General features: G+C 50.4%; 1 protein-coding gene across 6 annotated transcripts in view; it reads right to left on the bottom strand.

Annotated features, from left to right (window-relative positions):
• Positions 1-7088, bottom strand: part of RIPOR3 (RIPOR family member 3) — a 43858-nt gene extending 36770 nt beyond the window's left edge. Inside the window, exon 1 of one of the 6 annotated variants that reach the window (XM_038158755.1) lies at positions 6957-7088. The gene's annotated coding sequence lies outside the window, so the exon portion shown is untranslated. Of the gene's footprint in view, positions 1-707; positions 759-5460; positions 5550-5864; positions 6086-6717; positions 6931-6956 lie in introns of those variants that run through there. The other 5 variants (XM_038158756.1, XM_038158750.1, XM_038158754.1 and 2 more) reach the window with 5 other exon arrangements.
• Positions 7089-15840: the final 8752 nt, after the last annotated feature.

Genomic DNA, 15840 nt, shown 5'->3' with positions numbered 1-15840 from the left:
AACCTCCTAAACTCTCTTTGTGAAGTTCCAGTTACGTAATGGAAACATCTCAGAAATTCAGGGCCCAGGGAAAGGGAAGGCTGTGGAGGTGGTGTTTCTCCTGCTCCAGTGAAAGTACAAACCTATTCACGCCAACATTAAAGCAGAAACATTCAGATTTTAAAGCACACTGAGGCCTTGCAATTGCCCCCCTGTTTATCTGTTCAGGCCCAGTATTGGAAAATTATATTTCCCTCTTCAAGTCTGCAGCAATTTCAATAATAAAACAGAGGTTATGTAAGTGCAGGGAATTATGGAACAATGTAAGTGGAAAGCACATAGTTTTAAAATTCATTTGAATAACTCAAATACAACTGAACTGACATTATTCACACTTTCCAGTCTTAGTCAATACTGGATTGAAACCAAGCACAAGACATTTCAGGCCCAAAGGAGGTTTTTAAGAAAATTACAAGTACCTATATTTCCAGTTTACAATGGCTGTCTGGGAAAGCTGCACTGCCTAAGGGAACAGCAAGCTGCCTTCTCATGGGATCAAACAGCAGGGATGTGAACTAATTAAGGGCACCTTTGGATCAGCCTGTAAACACCAGGGCTGACTGCACCCCGAAGAGCTCCCAGAGCAGAAACCTGGATGCAAATAGCTGTGGAGTCCCAGGCCAGCAGGGCTGCAGAGCCGCATTTCCCACTGCAAGCTCATTTCTAACCTGTGCAGACACAAGCTCCAGGCCCGGCTCTGCATTCCTTCCACACCCAGGGCTGGAGTTGTGCCTGGAGAAGGAATGCAAGAGAGAAATGAGTTTCTTATCGGCCTGGCAGATCTTGTTGGGTGATGGAGATGCCTGTGGAGCTGCCAGGACTCCAGTGTGGGACATGGCACGCAGCCTAGCTCCAGAGCTCCGAGTCTGCAAGCCAGGGCTCTGGCAGGACACTTGGAACAAGGTTAAACTGCTTTCTAAAGCACGAGCAGCTGCTCCTGACTCAGGGACACCTGGATATATTCTGTTAGGAAGAATGCTCATCAAAGGGAAAGTGAAGATCCCAGATTTGTATAAGAATGAGTGAAAAAGGGAATAAATTGTCTCTTTCCAGACTCAGGGGCATCTGAAAGTCTGGCTACAAGAAAACAGATTTATTAATCACAGCCCTCACAGAGGGGAATACTAAACACACAAGTAGGGACAGGAGGTTTCTCAGGATAACCCTGTGTGTCCATTCCCCCCCAAATCATGGGCTGCATCACGCCTACAACTGCATATGGCAAACCTTTCCATCACTCCAAAGAGAGCCACACTTCACCTGGGCTGTTGGTAAGATAAACCAGCTATGGCTCTTCCAGCTCCACAGCCAGCACTATTTCAAAATGTGCAGGGACAAAGACCTCCCAAATGCATGGAGCACAAAGAGCTGTGGAAACAAGGCTCTTGATGTCTGGACTGTGGCCTTTTTAAAATTCTGCCAGGGCTGGGACCCTCCTGGATGTTCCTCTCCCCAAACAGAATGCAAACCTGCAGGATAAAGATGTCGTGCTGTGGTCAGGAATGTCAAAGGACATGTTAAGGTAATTCACATTGCATTTTGTTCAGATAAATATTTTCATAACAGCTGAGAAAAGGAGTGTGTTGAACAGAGCATGACTGGTTTGAGAAAAAGAAATGCTAGCTAAAATCAAGGGCTTTGGCTACTTTAAGGCTTCCTAGGCAAGATTAAATCAAAATATTTCCTGTAAACATTCCCTCTTTTCATCAGCATGTCAGTTGTAGTAAGGAGAATGTGATCCTAATTCTCAGCATCCAAATCTGGGGTAACTATAAAGTCAAATGTTTTCTTACTTTCGCAGAAACAACTGTGACTGGAAATGTTTTCCAAAGCATGTTGCAAGTGGAGGTAAGTAAATCAGCTAGCACACAGCACATTTTTAAAGGAAAAAAAGTTTCTAAAAATGAATCAGGATTTAATGAAAAATGTCTCTGAGGTAAGTCATGCCCATAATAGAACATTTTTCAATTTTCAACCCTGTACAGAGAATTTTAAACCAATAGCAGATGTACGAAACAAAAGCAAAATTGTCCCTTATTCTGTGCTGTGCACACACACAGATAGAAACCGAGGAGAGCCTCTCAGACATTTTCCACAAGAAAGACAATTTGCTCACAATTCCTTCTCCCTTTAAATTGTTTCTGCAGCAACACATCTGGTGCTGTAATTCTGGGCCAGAACTTTAACTATCCTGCGAGAAGAAAGTTATGCTGTTGTTCTGTCTGCAAGAACGTGAACAGAGAGGGATCTGTGAGCACACGTAGCCAGGTCAGCCCTCCTGCCTCCCCAGGCACACAGAACATCAGCCATGGATCTTTATCACAGCTTAAAACTGCAAGTTTTAAAGCATTTCAACAATGGCTGGAGAAAACTCTCATGGTAAACACAGTCTACGAGCCAGGGGTTTTTTAAAATAAAATGATGAGTGCTTTGCCACTGCTGTTCCTGCCTGTGAAATAAATCAATTACCCAGCTGAGAGGAGCGAGGTTCATTCCCTAATCATAAACACAACTCTCCCTATCCATGGAGCAAGGCTGGTGTTGATCTCTTATCTCCAGCACTGCACAAACACTGCTGTGTCATCACCATTTCACTGCTGAAATGTCATCATTTCCATGTCATCACCATTTCTCTGCTGAAATGTCATCCTTTCTGTGTCATCACCATTTCCCTGCTGAAATGTCATCCTTTCTGTGTCATCACCATTTCACACCTGAGCTGGCAGGAGCACACCAGGCCAAAACCCCTCAAGTGTCTGCAAAACTCAGCTGCCCCAGGAGGAGCAGCTACCCCTCCCAGAACCACAGGATCACCAAGGCTGGAAATCCCTCCCAGAACACCCAGTCCCAGCTGGGCCCATCCCCTCCCTGTCCCCAGCCCTGAGCTGAGTGCCACCTCCAGCCCTTGCTGGGACACCTCCAGGATGGGCACTCCAAACCCCCCTGGCAGCCCCTCCACGGCCTGAGCACCCTCCCAGTGAAAAAATCCTTCCCAAAACACACAGCCCTGGGCTCCTCAAGCTCTTGAGGACCAACAGATTATGGAAATAATGGAAGTGGATTTGTGCTACTTCATCAAGCAGATCAGGGATGGATTCACAGAAAGAACATGAGCAATAAAATGTCACTGACACAGTTACTGTCCCAATAATAACTGCATATGTTCTCCATAAAATAGTTTTTATTATTTAATTTGAAACAGCTAAATTCACATCTAGAGCAGTTACATATAAATCTGTTTGCTAACTGCACTGAGGTATTTCTGTATTAATGACAAGACCCTCTCGTGTTCTGATCTTCTGAATTACTGGTGATTAAATGCCTTGTCTGTCTAAAAACCAAGTTTTTGCCCTGAAAAGCTGAACTGAATAAAATGATAGTTTTCAGGCATTGTATCTTTGAAGACGTTCTGGTTTAAAGCAGTCTGTCCTCAGGGAGAATAAACTGGCAGCAGAGATGGAAAAGTTGAAAAAAGTGGATAAGACCTGGTATTTCATAAATATGTATGTCCCTTTTGTGCTTCTGGAGGCAGCATCCAGGGATGGGGAGCGAGGCCAGGGCCCCGAGCACCTGTAGCCATTAAAGGCTGGCTGATGTCCTCTGCACAGCTCGCTGTCCATAATTCTGGAGTGTCACCAGCCAGCCACCTTCCAAAATCCAGCGCTGGCCAACAGCAGCCTGGATCACTCAGCTCTGTCTGCTGCCTCTTTCTCAGCCTTTCGGCTAAGATCAAGCGTGCAGATTCAAACAATATTAAACCTACTATTTTACACAAATTATCTCCTTCAATTCCAGTCTTTCTATTTATTTCATCCAAATGGAACAAATTAATAACCCTCCTGCGACAGTTCCCCCTCCCTTGCTTTCTCCTGGATAACTTTCCACACGCAGAAGCTCTGCCTTGTCCTGGTGCTCTGTAACCCCCCAGTGCCACTCCTCAGACCCCTGAGACACACGAGGATCACAGCTTTCCCCTCCCCACAGGCTGAGCCTGGTTTCCCTTTCGAGCCAGAGCGGCTCTAGTCCAACTCTCAGGCTCTTTATGAGGACACTGCAAGGGAGCACTTGTGAAGGAATTCATTAAGGGAACAAAGTGGCATTGGTGGATGTGCTGTTACAGGATCCCAGCTCCCTGCTGGAGTGCTCCACGGGAGCCCAGGGCTGGGGAGAACACTGCAGAGCAGCTGTGCAGCTGCTCTTTGTCCTGGCAGAAGGAAAGCATCCCATCCTTCCCCTGTCCCTTGGGGAATCCGTTACATAACTCCCTTCTGGCCCCCCTCTCCACAGCTCTGCCCCGTGCTGGGTCCAGAACAGCCCTGCAGCTCCTGATGCCTGCAGCACGGAGCCCTGGCTCAGGATGAGGTGCTGGCAGCTCAGGGAAGCCCTTCCATTCCCCCACAGGGTCCCCGGGCTCTCCTGCCAGGTTAACGTGCCCCAGCAGCTCACACGAGCTGCGTCTCTCCAGACCCGGGGCATGAAGAGGCCGGGCCTGCCACTCCAGACAGCTGCAGCCCATCTTGGCAGGGCTTGTGCAGCTTTTCCTGCGCTGCTGCACGTGGTGGTGTGTCAGTCACCGTGCAGATCCAGAGCAGCAGCAGGGAAGGGGTGAACTGCGTGACACAGGAGCACAGCAGAGAGGAGCTCCTCACGGCACGCTCCTCCAGCCGCAGCAGCTTTGGTGAGCCTCTCCACTCAACACGCAATATTCCCTCAGACAGATTTTGCACTGTTTACTACCCTTGCAAATGATCCTCCTCTGCTTTTCTTGGTTTTAATTAAGGGCTTTCCAAACAAAAAAAAAAAGTAAAGCACCTCATCAATAGGTGTAGCTCCCATTTTGCAGCTGTGAAAACACAGGTATGGACAGATTAAGTCTTGATCCCAACAAAGGAAATGACTGAATCAGGAGTTTGAGTACTGGTGCTGGTTCAACACTCAAGAAATGGCTCCAGAAATACATAACCTTATTTTTCAAACTCCTTCAAGTTTCTTTGGTTGATTAACAACTCTGCTTCCATATGGCCCAACTTATTTAAAACGCTTTTTAAAAGGGGAAATTAAACTCTGTCGGAATCAAAACGTAACTGGGCTGTAACCCAAAACCTCAACTTGTATTTACACGAATAAGCAATAAAAAAAAAAAAAAAAAAAAAAAAAAAAAAAAAAAAAAAAAAAAAGGCAAATAAAACGTAATCTTTGCACAGACAAAAAGAGTTAACTAAAATACAAAAATATAACCAGCTCATGCAACAACACCTCCAAAAGGCAAACTCCACGGGATGGCATAAACCTCATCCTGTTCCACTGCCCGGCCAGGTGCTGTCCTGCCGGGAATGCCTTCCCCCCGATAAAAGCTACCGAGCCTCTCTGCGGGGCAGCCTCTGCAGGAACGCTGGCGTCCTTTGAGGCTGGCTCACTTACAGGCGCTGGCCTGCCCCGAGGTGACCGCATCCCCCGAGGTGACCGCATCCCCCGCAGGTGACCGCATCCCCCAGAGGTGACCGCATCCCTCGAGGTGACCGCATCCCCCGCAGGTGACCGCATCCCCCCGAGGTGACCGCATCCCCCGAGGTGACCGCATCCCCCGCAGGTGACCGCATCCCCCGAGGTGACCGCATCCCCCCGAGGTGACCGCATCCCCCGAGGTGACCGCATTCCCCGCAGGTGACCGCATCCCCCCGAGGTGACTCATGCCGGCTCAGGTGTCGGTGTCCCCGCCAGCTGATGTCCCCTGCCGGCACCGCAGCTCTCCGCTGCGGGCAGAGCGGGTGTCCCGAGCCCCCCGAGCCCCGCTCCGTGCCCAGCTGTGCCCAGCTGTGCCCTACCTGTGCCCCACCTGCGCTCGGGCCGGCGGGCGCGGAGCGCGGCTCGGCTCCGCTGCCGTGGCGGCTGTCGCGGCTGTCGCGGCTGTCGCGGCGGGTGCGGGCGGCCGGGAGGGCCCGGACCCCGCCGCTTATCGCCGCTTATCGCCGCTTATCGCCGCCCAGCCGGGCTCCGCTTCCAGGAAGCCGCGGCTGCGGAGCGCTCGCTGCCGCTGCCTGCCGAGGGCTCCGTGCCGCTCGCTGCTCCCCTTCGCTCCCCTCCCTCCTTCCCTCCTTCCCTCCTTCCTCCCTCCCTCCCTCGCTCCCCCTCCGACCCCCCTGGTGCTGGCAGGGGGCTGGGAAGGCGCCCGCGGCTGCAGCTCATGCCGAGCGGGCGGCCGGGGCCCGGACCCTCTGCTGTTCACCGGGAGCACGCCGGGCGCCCTCTGCTCGGCCCCGCAGCGCCGCAGGGCAGCCCCAGACCGGCAGCGCCCGCGGGATCCCTCCCGCAGCCCCGGCACTGCCCCCGCTCCGCTGCCCGGCTCTCACCCCTTCTGCTCAGCGCTCTGCTCGGATCCCGCCTTTCCCACCTTCCCCAGGCACTGCTCCCTCCTCCTCTGCCCTCACCCTACCTGCCTCCACACCGTCCCTTCAAAGGTTCCCTCCTCGGCCATCATCATCATCATCATCATCATCATCATCATCATCATCATCATCATCATCATCATCATCATCATCACCCTTCTTTCCCTCACTGCCTCCTGCCTTCCCCATCCGCCCTTCCACGGTTTGCTGGTGCTGGGAGATGTCATTTGCTCGCTTTGATTCTGTGCTGAACAATCCTGCCCCGAGTCCTTCCTGCTGCACCCACACTGACCTCCCCTCGCTCCTGCGGGCAGGCGCTGCTCCCTGGGCACCAGCTCCCCTCTGCAGCCTTCCAGACGCCGTCCAGGCACCCCGGCAGGAGGAGGCGAAGCTGTGGGGAGCAGGCTGGGATCACCCCGTCCCTCGTCTCACCCGTGCACCCCCGCACTCACACCTCTCTCCTGAACAATGCCTGGCCGGGCCTTTTGCAAACACGGCGCACACAAAGCTGTCCCTGCCCGGGCACAGCACCTCGGCTGCTGCTGTGGCTCATCCATCTTGCGTTCCGCCCTGGTTTCCAGCAGCACTTCCCCGTGCTGAGTGACTGAGAGCACAGGCAGCCAGACACTCCCCACGGGGAAATGAGCTGACTGCTCGGAATTTGGCCATGCCCTCACCGTAACTTTATCAGCAATGGTGTTTTCTTCCCTTTGGACCAGCTCACGCATCCCAAAACCCACCCCACTGCAGGAGGCTGAAATGCAAAGTGAAGCTCCCGAAGCTCCAGCTGACCAGAGATCCCATACAGGCACCTCTCAGGGCAGGGCTGCTGCTTTCTTCCCCAGTTCTTTGTGCAGTTGGTCGGGATTTGCATTTTCCTGCGCACATGTTCAAAGGAAGGTCTGGAAGGAGGCACAGGAAGGTCTCTCGCCCAGCTGAACACCACTGTGAGGAGAGGCACGAGGGAGCTGACACGCGTGACGGTGAGCAGGGAGACACAAAGCCAGGTGGGCAGAGGGAGTTGCCTGAGCCAAGGATTCAAACACCCTGGGTTTTATTTGTGTTAGAAAGAGCTGTGCTGAGACGAAAGCAAAAGTGGGTTTCACACCAGCTCTTCAAAATGCTTGGGGGCTGGAGCCCTGCACGGGGCAGTGAGGGTGGGTACACCATGGGAGTCACAGCTGGGGCACCTGGAGCACAACGAGGGAGATGCAAAAACGTGGATTTGTACAGGTGAGTGCAACGAGGGAGATGCAAAAACATGGATTTGTACAGGTGAGTGCAACGAGGGAGATGCAAAAACATGGATTTGTACAGGTGAGTGCATGACATTCCAGCCTCTGTAACCCTGCCGACTCTTGGCTTGATTTTCCTGGCATTTTGGGGGGCTTTGATCACACCCACGGAGTGCCTGAAGAATCCTCCCCAGCGAATGCAGCTGCAGCTGTCCTGCTGCTCTGTGGGGTGCTCCAGGCTGCCGAGGCAGGCAGCAGGGGCTGTGTGCCCCAGCCTCGGGCAGGGGCCGGTGCCACAGCAGCTCCTGCAGCTCAGGACAGTGCTGGAACACTGCTGCCACCGCAGCAGGTCCCTGTCCCCAGAGCTGGCCCCACGGCAGGGTGGGACAAGCTGAAATCAGCTGGATTTGTAGGAGGACATTTGTCACAACACCAAATCTCTGCAGGAGCCCTGTGCAAGCAGTTGCCCCAAAAGCCATTACTGTTAATGTCATTTCCTCCTAACCATGAGTCTTTTAACAAAATCCACAGAGCAGCCCCTCAGCAAACACCAGTGGCCACGGTTCCCTCACTCCTGGTGCAGATGTCCCTGTTTACTTCAGCCGAGGAATGGCTTTATGTGTTTTTACTCCAGTTTGCTTTTTATGATCTTCGTTTGCTGTGTCTTCATCTGGTGTGTTTATGTGGCTGGTGCTTGGTTTTCATTATTTTTAACTGCATTTCAGATCATTTGCTCTATGGTTTTGTTCACATTCTCCTTTTCCACGAAATTCTAATAAAACACTTGGCTACAGATTTCCCAAATTGAATACTGATGTTTAGTGCAGCTAATTATGCAGCAGGGTTCAAAGTGAGTTCTATAATGTAACAATTTACATATTCCTGAAAACAATGGACACAAACCTACAAATTATTGCTACAAGCTAGTGTCACATTCTTCTGGAATTTCCTTTAGAAATACATATGTTTAGTATTCTCACGCATATGAAAAGCAATAAATACTGCATTGCTGGCACCATTATAATGTTTACAGTGAAAAAATAAAACACGCTCTGATGTGCCTCAGACCTAAATGGACATAAAAAAATGCCAGTGTGTTTCCTCTGGGATTCAAAAACCCTTCCCAAATTCAGCCACTCAACATCCATCGCTGTAAGCCAGCGATCCACAAAGATCATTTCACAGCAAAGCATCCACCATGGCTGCACAACAGCACACATCCAGTGCTTCAGCATCACCAGTGCTCTGGCATAATCAGATTCACCGCAACGTCATTGTTTAAATCCTGAATAAAGTCGGTTTTGTTTGTTTTCTAAATGGACCAGATTACAGGCAGCCAACCAGCAGACCAGCCCAGCCTTCTCAAGAAGATCCAGACTAAACTGACTTTTAGAAAGGCTGCTGTAAGCCAGAGCTCTGTTTACAAAAGCAAGAGCTAATAACTCGGTAGCTGGGCCTGTTGCTCTGATCCTTTGCACCGGGCTGACTTGCAGAGACAATAATTCTTGCTGCTCCTAATGCCAGCAATATGTATGCCAACGTTTGCCTGTGGCTCCACCCCACCCCTTTGTAGTTTGCATTTTTTTAATTTCAGAATGTTACTTACATCTTCACAGTGGGGAGTGATCTGCAGAGAAGTGGATTCTCCCTCGGCCTATGGACACATTGACCAGGCACTTTCACTGCTGTAACACCACAAACTGCAGAGCATGTTCCAGCAAAGCATCCCTGCACAGAGCATTTGCTCTGAGCCTCTGAGGGGGTTCTAGTGGGACTGTAAATACACATCCCCAGCTCCAAGCACATGATTCTTTTTCCCTCTTTGTGCATCTATCTGTGCTGGAGTTTTTAGTTCCTGGTATTACAGCTCAGGAGGGAAGCTAGGAGACCTGCCAACAGAAGCAAAGAGTATCTTCTAAAACCTCAACACAACTGGGACAGTGGCTGAACTCAGGATTCAGTATTTCCAAATGTGACATGCAAGGAAAATTTGAATTACTTTTCAAGTCTCCTTGGCTTGTGCTTTTGTAGTTTTACTTATGACCACTGCCCCAGCACCATCTGGTTAACAAAGAGGGGCAGTTCTGTTGCACTAATGTGTACACACCCGTCTGTTTTCTCTCTGGGGTCTCACATGGGGTTGGCTTGTTTGTGTACGGACACACAAAAAACTGAGACAAAAAAGCCTGAATTAATCTGATCATCTAATTACAATAAAAGTTTCATATTTGCCCAAAAAAATTTGTTCCTTATAATTGTTTTACATTTTCCTAAAGTGTTGATAACTTCATCTTGTGATTACAACAAGAAGTCTATGACAAATCAAAGCAATCAAATGGGTGTGCACCGTCCCTGGGAACGCTGTCCCATCCTGGAAGTGTTGCATCCCTGGAAGTGTCCCAGACCAGCTTGGAAGGGGCTGGGAGCAGCCTGGGATAGCAGAAGTTGTCCGTGGCAGGGTGTGGAATGGGATGAGCTTTAGGGTCCCTTCCCAAGCGATTCCGTGATTTTGCGAGTGACATTTTAAAGCACGGCGACAGTAACGGGACGCAGCCATTACAAACACAGGTAAGGCTATGGGAGCAGTCCTGGGCAGTCTGGAGCAGCCGAGGCCGCTGTGGTAATTAATGAACGGTGTCATTAATGGTGTAATTAACGGCGTGATTAACGGGCGGCGCTCCGGCCACGGCTGACCGGGACCGCGCGGCCACGGCGCCCTCTGGCGGCGGCGGCTGCCGCTGCACCCGCGGCGGCGACAGCGGCGACAGTCGCGACAGCGGCGACCCCGCCATGGGCACGGCCAGTCCGCAGGGAGCCCTTGCCAAGTGTCCGCTGCCCTTCCCCAGCACTGCGCTGCTGCCAGCTCCTGCTCCGTGTGAGCGCTCTGCCGGACTCGTGTGCCATCCCACAATAATTCCACCCCAGCGAGCAATGGTTCATCGCTTTATAAAAGCTATCATTCGCTTTGCTATCGTTATACATGCGTTATACAAAGCTATCATTCGCTTTGCTATCGTTATACATGCGTTATACAAAGCTATCATTCGCTTTGCTACCGTTATACATGCGGGAACCATTCGCAGAGTGCATTCATGGTCCCAGTCTGAGCCGGGAGCAGTCCCTGCCGTGAGTCCCCTCCCCGGGCGTTTCTGTCACTGTCCCTCCACTCGCGGGGCACACATGGCTGTGGCTGCTCTGCAAGGGGCACACACAGCCCTGGCCAGCTCAGGAGAAGGGCTCCATGCGGAGCTTCTGCAGCAGCACCCACCAAAGCCTGGGGCACGAGGGACTCGGCCACGGGAGCACCACACAAGCTCACAAAGGGAGGCTAAAATCACAGCCCGTGTGCTCTCCTGGGGGACAGGGGACACTGCACAGCACGGGCCACTCCAGCTGGGACGCCGGGCACTGTGGAACAGGAGCCCATCAAACTGGGGAGTCCACACAGGCTGCTTCTCTTTCATCTAGAGGTCTATCAACCACCGTTCATGTAAAAATGTTCCTTTGTGGCAAAAGGTACAAATGCTCTTTATTCAGTGCTGGCACTTAGAAAAAAGTGTCACTTATGTCACATTTACGGGGTGACAGTCACTAGCAGAGGGCAGTCTTCTTCACAAATAGCCACAATATGTTTTCCAGATAAGCTTAACAGCAAAGGTTTTATTCCAAAAGGCTTATTAGGCAGAGATTTTTATTTAAGAATATGACAAAATTAAAATCTCAATCTGTACCAAACGAAGTTTAAAGTAAATTTTGCAACAATTATTCCTTTGATTTGCCCTTTTTTCCCCCCAGAATTCTGGAGCAGGAATACTCAGTGAGTAGTGGAAAACCAAGCAGGAAATGTTCACGAATTCTTTTGTGTAAAGAACCCCTGAAGTGTCACCCACTGACCCGGACAGCTCAGCACCAGCGTGGCTCCTCTGAGCTCTGGGGCAGGAGAGTTAAATCATTAAACCCCACGCAGCAGGGCAAGTGCCAGGTGTCAGCTGGGCTCACAACTGCCCTGTTTAAACAAGGGGGAATTCCAAAGGAAGTCAGAGTCATCGGACACAAATGGATCACTAGATGAAGGGGAAGAAGAAGCTTTAAAAGCTTTTCATCATTTTAGTTAGGAACCTCCGAGAATTTAAGTTAATGTGTCAGTATCGGCTTTTGACTTGCTAGGAAAGTATTTTCAGAAAACTTCACGAGTTTATTGCTGGACGTAGTTTATAACTGGATTTATAACACACCTGAAACAAATGTTTCTTTCACAGGCAGCATGGCATGAAGATGGCCTTTCCCATAAAGGCAGACAAAAAAAAAGTACAAAACGAAAGAAAACCCCCCAACCCAAAGAAACTATAAATATTTTATTGGAAAAGATCTCATATATGAGCTCTAAAAAAAACAAATTCATTTTGTCACAGACAGGTAAGTAAATATTGCATCAAAGTAACAACTAAAGGTTCCTGGAGGAGGAGTGGGGAAGAAAAAAATGCTGCTGGTTTTCCTGACAGGAAAGAAGAAAGCAAAGGCAGAAACAGAGCACAAAAACTCATTACTAACACAGCTATTGTTTCCCCCCTCAATAAAATAAAATTTAAAAAACTCAAACGAACAAATAAACAAAAAACCCACCCCAAAATTAAAATCCTACAGCTGTCACAATTTCAGGGTAAGCAATAACATTTTTGTTACACGAGTGCCATTGAAATGCTGCTGTTGATAATAAAGCAGCTCCGTTGCCATGCCCTGGGTTTCCTTGCTGAGCCTTGCTCCCGTGTTTGTGCAGAGCTGTTGGTATGGAGCGTGTTCCATGGAGATAAAAGGTAACAAGCTCCCCTTCTCAGGTTCTTCCTCTCTGGAGCAGCAGTTGTGAACTCACACTCCTGCCTCAGGATCAGCAGAAAGGTATTCAGTGTATTCCCCTGGATTCATGGGGACCTGGAAGAAGCACTCTACAATGCCTTTGCATTTGTGAACATCAGATACCTTCATGGCAGCACTGGTTTGTCTGCATCCCTCACTTATCAAGGGCAGGGCAAAAGCAATTTGAGGTCACGCTGGTCCCTAATATTCCGAAATGGAGTATCCAGGTATAAACACTGCTGCTAAAAATGTTCTTTGTAGGGAAATGTAACTGGGACACAAGATTAATGTATCAAAATTGCAGACGGTATCAAAGCCTGTAAGTACAGAATTTATTTTTTAAAGAAAGCAGGACCTTATTATCATTTTGAAAATAAAGCTTCTCTTTTTCCCTTTTAGTTTCCTCTCCCCATCAAAAAAAACTCTCCAGTCTCTCATCAACTCCAAGACAAGGTCAGATTACAATCTAGTACATCTAACAATCACTCCTCTGAGCTGGCACTGACAGTGTAAATAAAGACTACTTTATGTAAAATATGAAGTCAGCATAAGCCCTGAACTATGCAAGAAGAGATTAGGTGGATCATCAATAACACTCAACCTATGCTGACAGAAATTTTCTGTGCTTTATTCTTGGAAGTGCTCTGTAAAATCCCAGGAGGGCTGCATGGAATACAATTCCTCTGAAAATGTGGGAAATCTGGGACAGGAAAGCAACATCGCAGCACAGTCTCACTGTACTGCACGGTGAACCTAAGTGATGGAATTTCTACACCAAAACAAACAAAGAAAAAAAAAAAGGCCTCCCAAAAAAGCTCCCCCAGCTGCTCAGAGATCAGGAAACCCAACCTGTCTTTCAACTTCACAGAAACGGAGCGTGCCATGAATAGCTTGATCAGGTCTGAATCACAGGTTGTACAGAACTTGTGACTAAAATAGCTCTATAAGCTCACCTTGCACAGGCACAGAGAGCCTGCCTCACTCCCCACCTTTATCTGAGATCAAATTGTTTATCACATTCCTTCCTCATACGTCAGCTCCTTGTGATGAAAGCCAGCCAGTGATTAATACATTTTATTAGGTTGGTTCCAGTGACTTGAAATGAATTTGCCCTGACTCCTCAGGCTCGCTCCCACACCCACTGCCTGGCACTCCAGCCATGCTAGGAATGCACAATAGAAAACAAATTATCTTAGGCGATACCTCATAAATCTATAGCAGTAAAATTAACTGCACAACGGCCCCAAGCAGAAACCAGCTCCAGGAGGTTTTTCCTCCCTTTCTCCAGGAGGAAAGAGCCAACCCAACAGCTTTAAGGCCCCAGAGAAATCACTGTTCCCTTGTCTCTTGCACTCTTCTCCGTGCTCAGCTCATTAAACAGAGCTGGAGAAGACAGATATGGAAAGCAGTCCAAACTCTTTTCAATGTTATAATTACAAAGTGACAGAATAAGAGGTTTTGTCCTGGTCTTGCTCTCATAGCTGTAATCTTGCCTTCTACTGCAGCAGGGTCACAGATTCTATCTGAATTTACAGGCTGAATTCTCTACGCATCCTTCCGCAGTGTAAAACCAAAACATGCTGGGTAAAGGACGAGAAGACTTGAATCAGCCCAGACACCGTCTGGCAGCAAACTATACTTAACTATTAACAATATCCTCAGTGCTAATTACAGCTTGTCTTGGCTCGAGTGAGAGCTGCAATTCCTTTGCCTTTGGCGTGATGGGAGGAAGATCAGCTGTACAAAAATCAGCACCGACTTAGAGTGATTCAGCACTGGATGCTTTTTATTTAATGACTGATTACCAAGTGAGACTTGAGAACTGACTAGACACCTGCGGCGTGCCTCAGGTGCAAGGCATTGTTTGAGCTCCCATCTCCGCCATCCACACAAGAGCTACATGAAGAAACCTCACGCGGCGTCCTCTTCCACCAGATCTATAGATAATGGAGAGACCTGGAATTCAAAGGTCTGTTGACATGAGATTAATGTACATGCTTTCTTCTTGTCCATACACGTGACAAGTCTTTTTTTTTCAGGCAGTTTACAATCTCTGGGTTTTGTACTTTTGTCAGGGTAGCTTAACTGGCCTTTAAATGAAATTGATCTGTCTCGGAATTAAAACAATGAGGAAGGTTAGCTCTGACGTTACCAGATCCTGCAATCTTATTTGTGACTAAAATGAAAACAAGCTCCGCGAACACCTTTACAGGTGGACACAGAGCCACACCCCGAGAGGGAGACTTCACACTTTTGGCCTGACCGAGGTTTATTTATGTAACGTACAAACATCAACTAACACTGGTGCGCTTTGCGTGCTGCATCCCTGGGATCCCGAGATCCCCGAATCACAGAATCGCTGGGGCTGGAAGGGATCTTTGTGCAGAGATGGTTCAGCCCATCCCCAAGCTCGATGTCTGAGGGGTCGGAGCCTTCTGGACAGCCTGACCCGGGGGCTCCGGGGCTGTGAGGGGCACAGGGCCGCGGGATGGCGGCTCCTCAGGGCTGTGGGACGGTTAGGGTCAAGGTTAGGGCTGGCTCCTCAGGGCTGTGGGATGGTTAGGGTCAAGGTTAGGGCTGGCTTCTCAGGGCTGTGGGATGGTTAGGGTCAGGGTTAGGGCTGGCTTCTCAGGGCTGTGGCAGGGTTAGGGTCAGGGTCAGGGCTGGCTCCTGTGGGCTGTGGAAGGGTTTGGGTGACGGTTAGGGCTGGCTCCTCTGGGCTGTAGCAGGGTTAGGGTTAGGGTTAGGGCTGGCTCCTCTGGGCTGTGGCAGGGTCAGGGTTAGGGCTGGCTCCTCTGGGCTGTGGCAGGGTCAGGGTTAGGGCTGGCTCCCGAGGGCTGTGGCAGGGTTTGGGTCAGGGTTAGGGCTGGCTCCCGAGGGCTGTAGCAGGGTTAGGGTTAGGGTTAGGGCTGGCTCCTCTGGGCTGTGGCAGGGTCAGGGTTAGGGCTGGCTCCTCTGGGCTGTGGCGGGGTCAGGGTTAGGGCTGGCTCCTCTGGGCTGTGGCGGACCCGCAGCTCGGCATGGAGCCTCCTGAGGGCCGCGGGAGGATGCGGAGCCGCGGGATGGCGGCTCCCCGGGGCTGGAGGCGCCTGAGGAGGCAGCGAGAGCCGAGCCGAGCTCCAGCCCCGTGCGCGCACAGCCGCGGCCGCTGCGGGACAACGGCTGCGGAGGCACGGCCCGCACCTGCTGCGGGAACAGGAACGGGAACGGGAAAGGCAGCAAAGCCCTCAGCGCTCCCGCCCCGCGCCTCCATCTTGCGCTGCGGCGGCAGGTGCGCGGCCCCGCCCGTGCGCGGCCCCGCGGAGGCGGCGCAGGCGCGGCGCGGG

The sequence above is a fragment of the Motacilla alba genome, chromosome 20, assembly GCF_015832195.1.
Source record: "Motacilla alba alba isolate MOTALB_02 chromosome 20, Motacilla_alba_V1.0_pri, whole genome shotgun sequence".
In the NCBI taxonomy this organism is placed as follows: Eukaryota; Metazoa; Chordata; class Aves; order Passeriformes; family Motacillidae; genus Motacilla; species Motacilla alba.
Note: the sequence above shows the minus strand (reverse complement) of the source record. Positions and strands in the feature narration are given on the sequence as shown.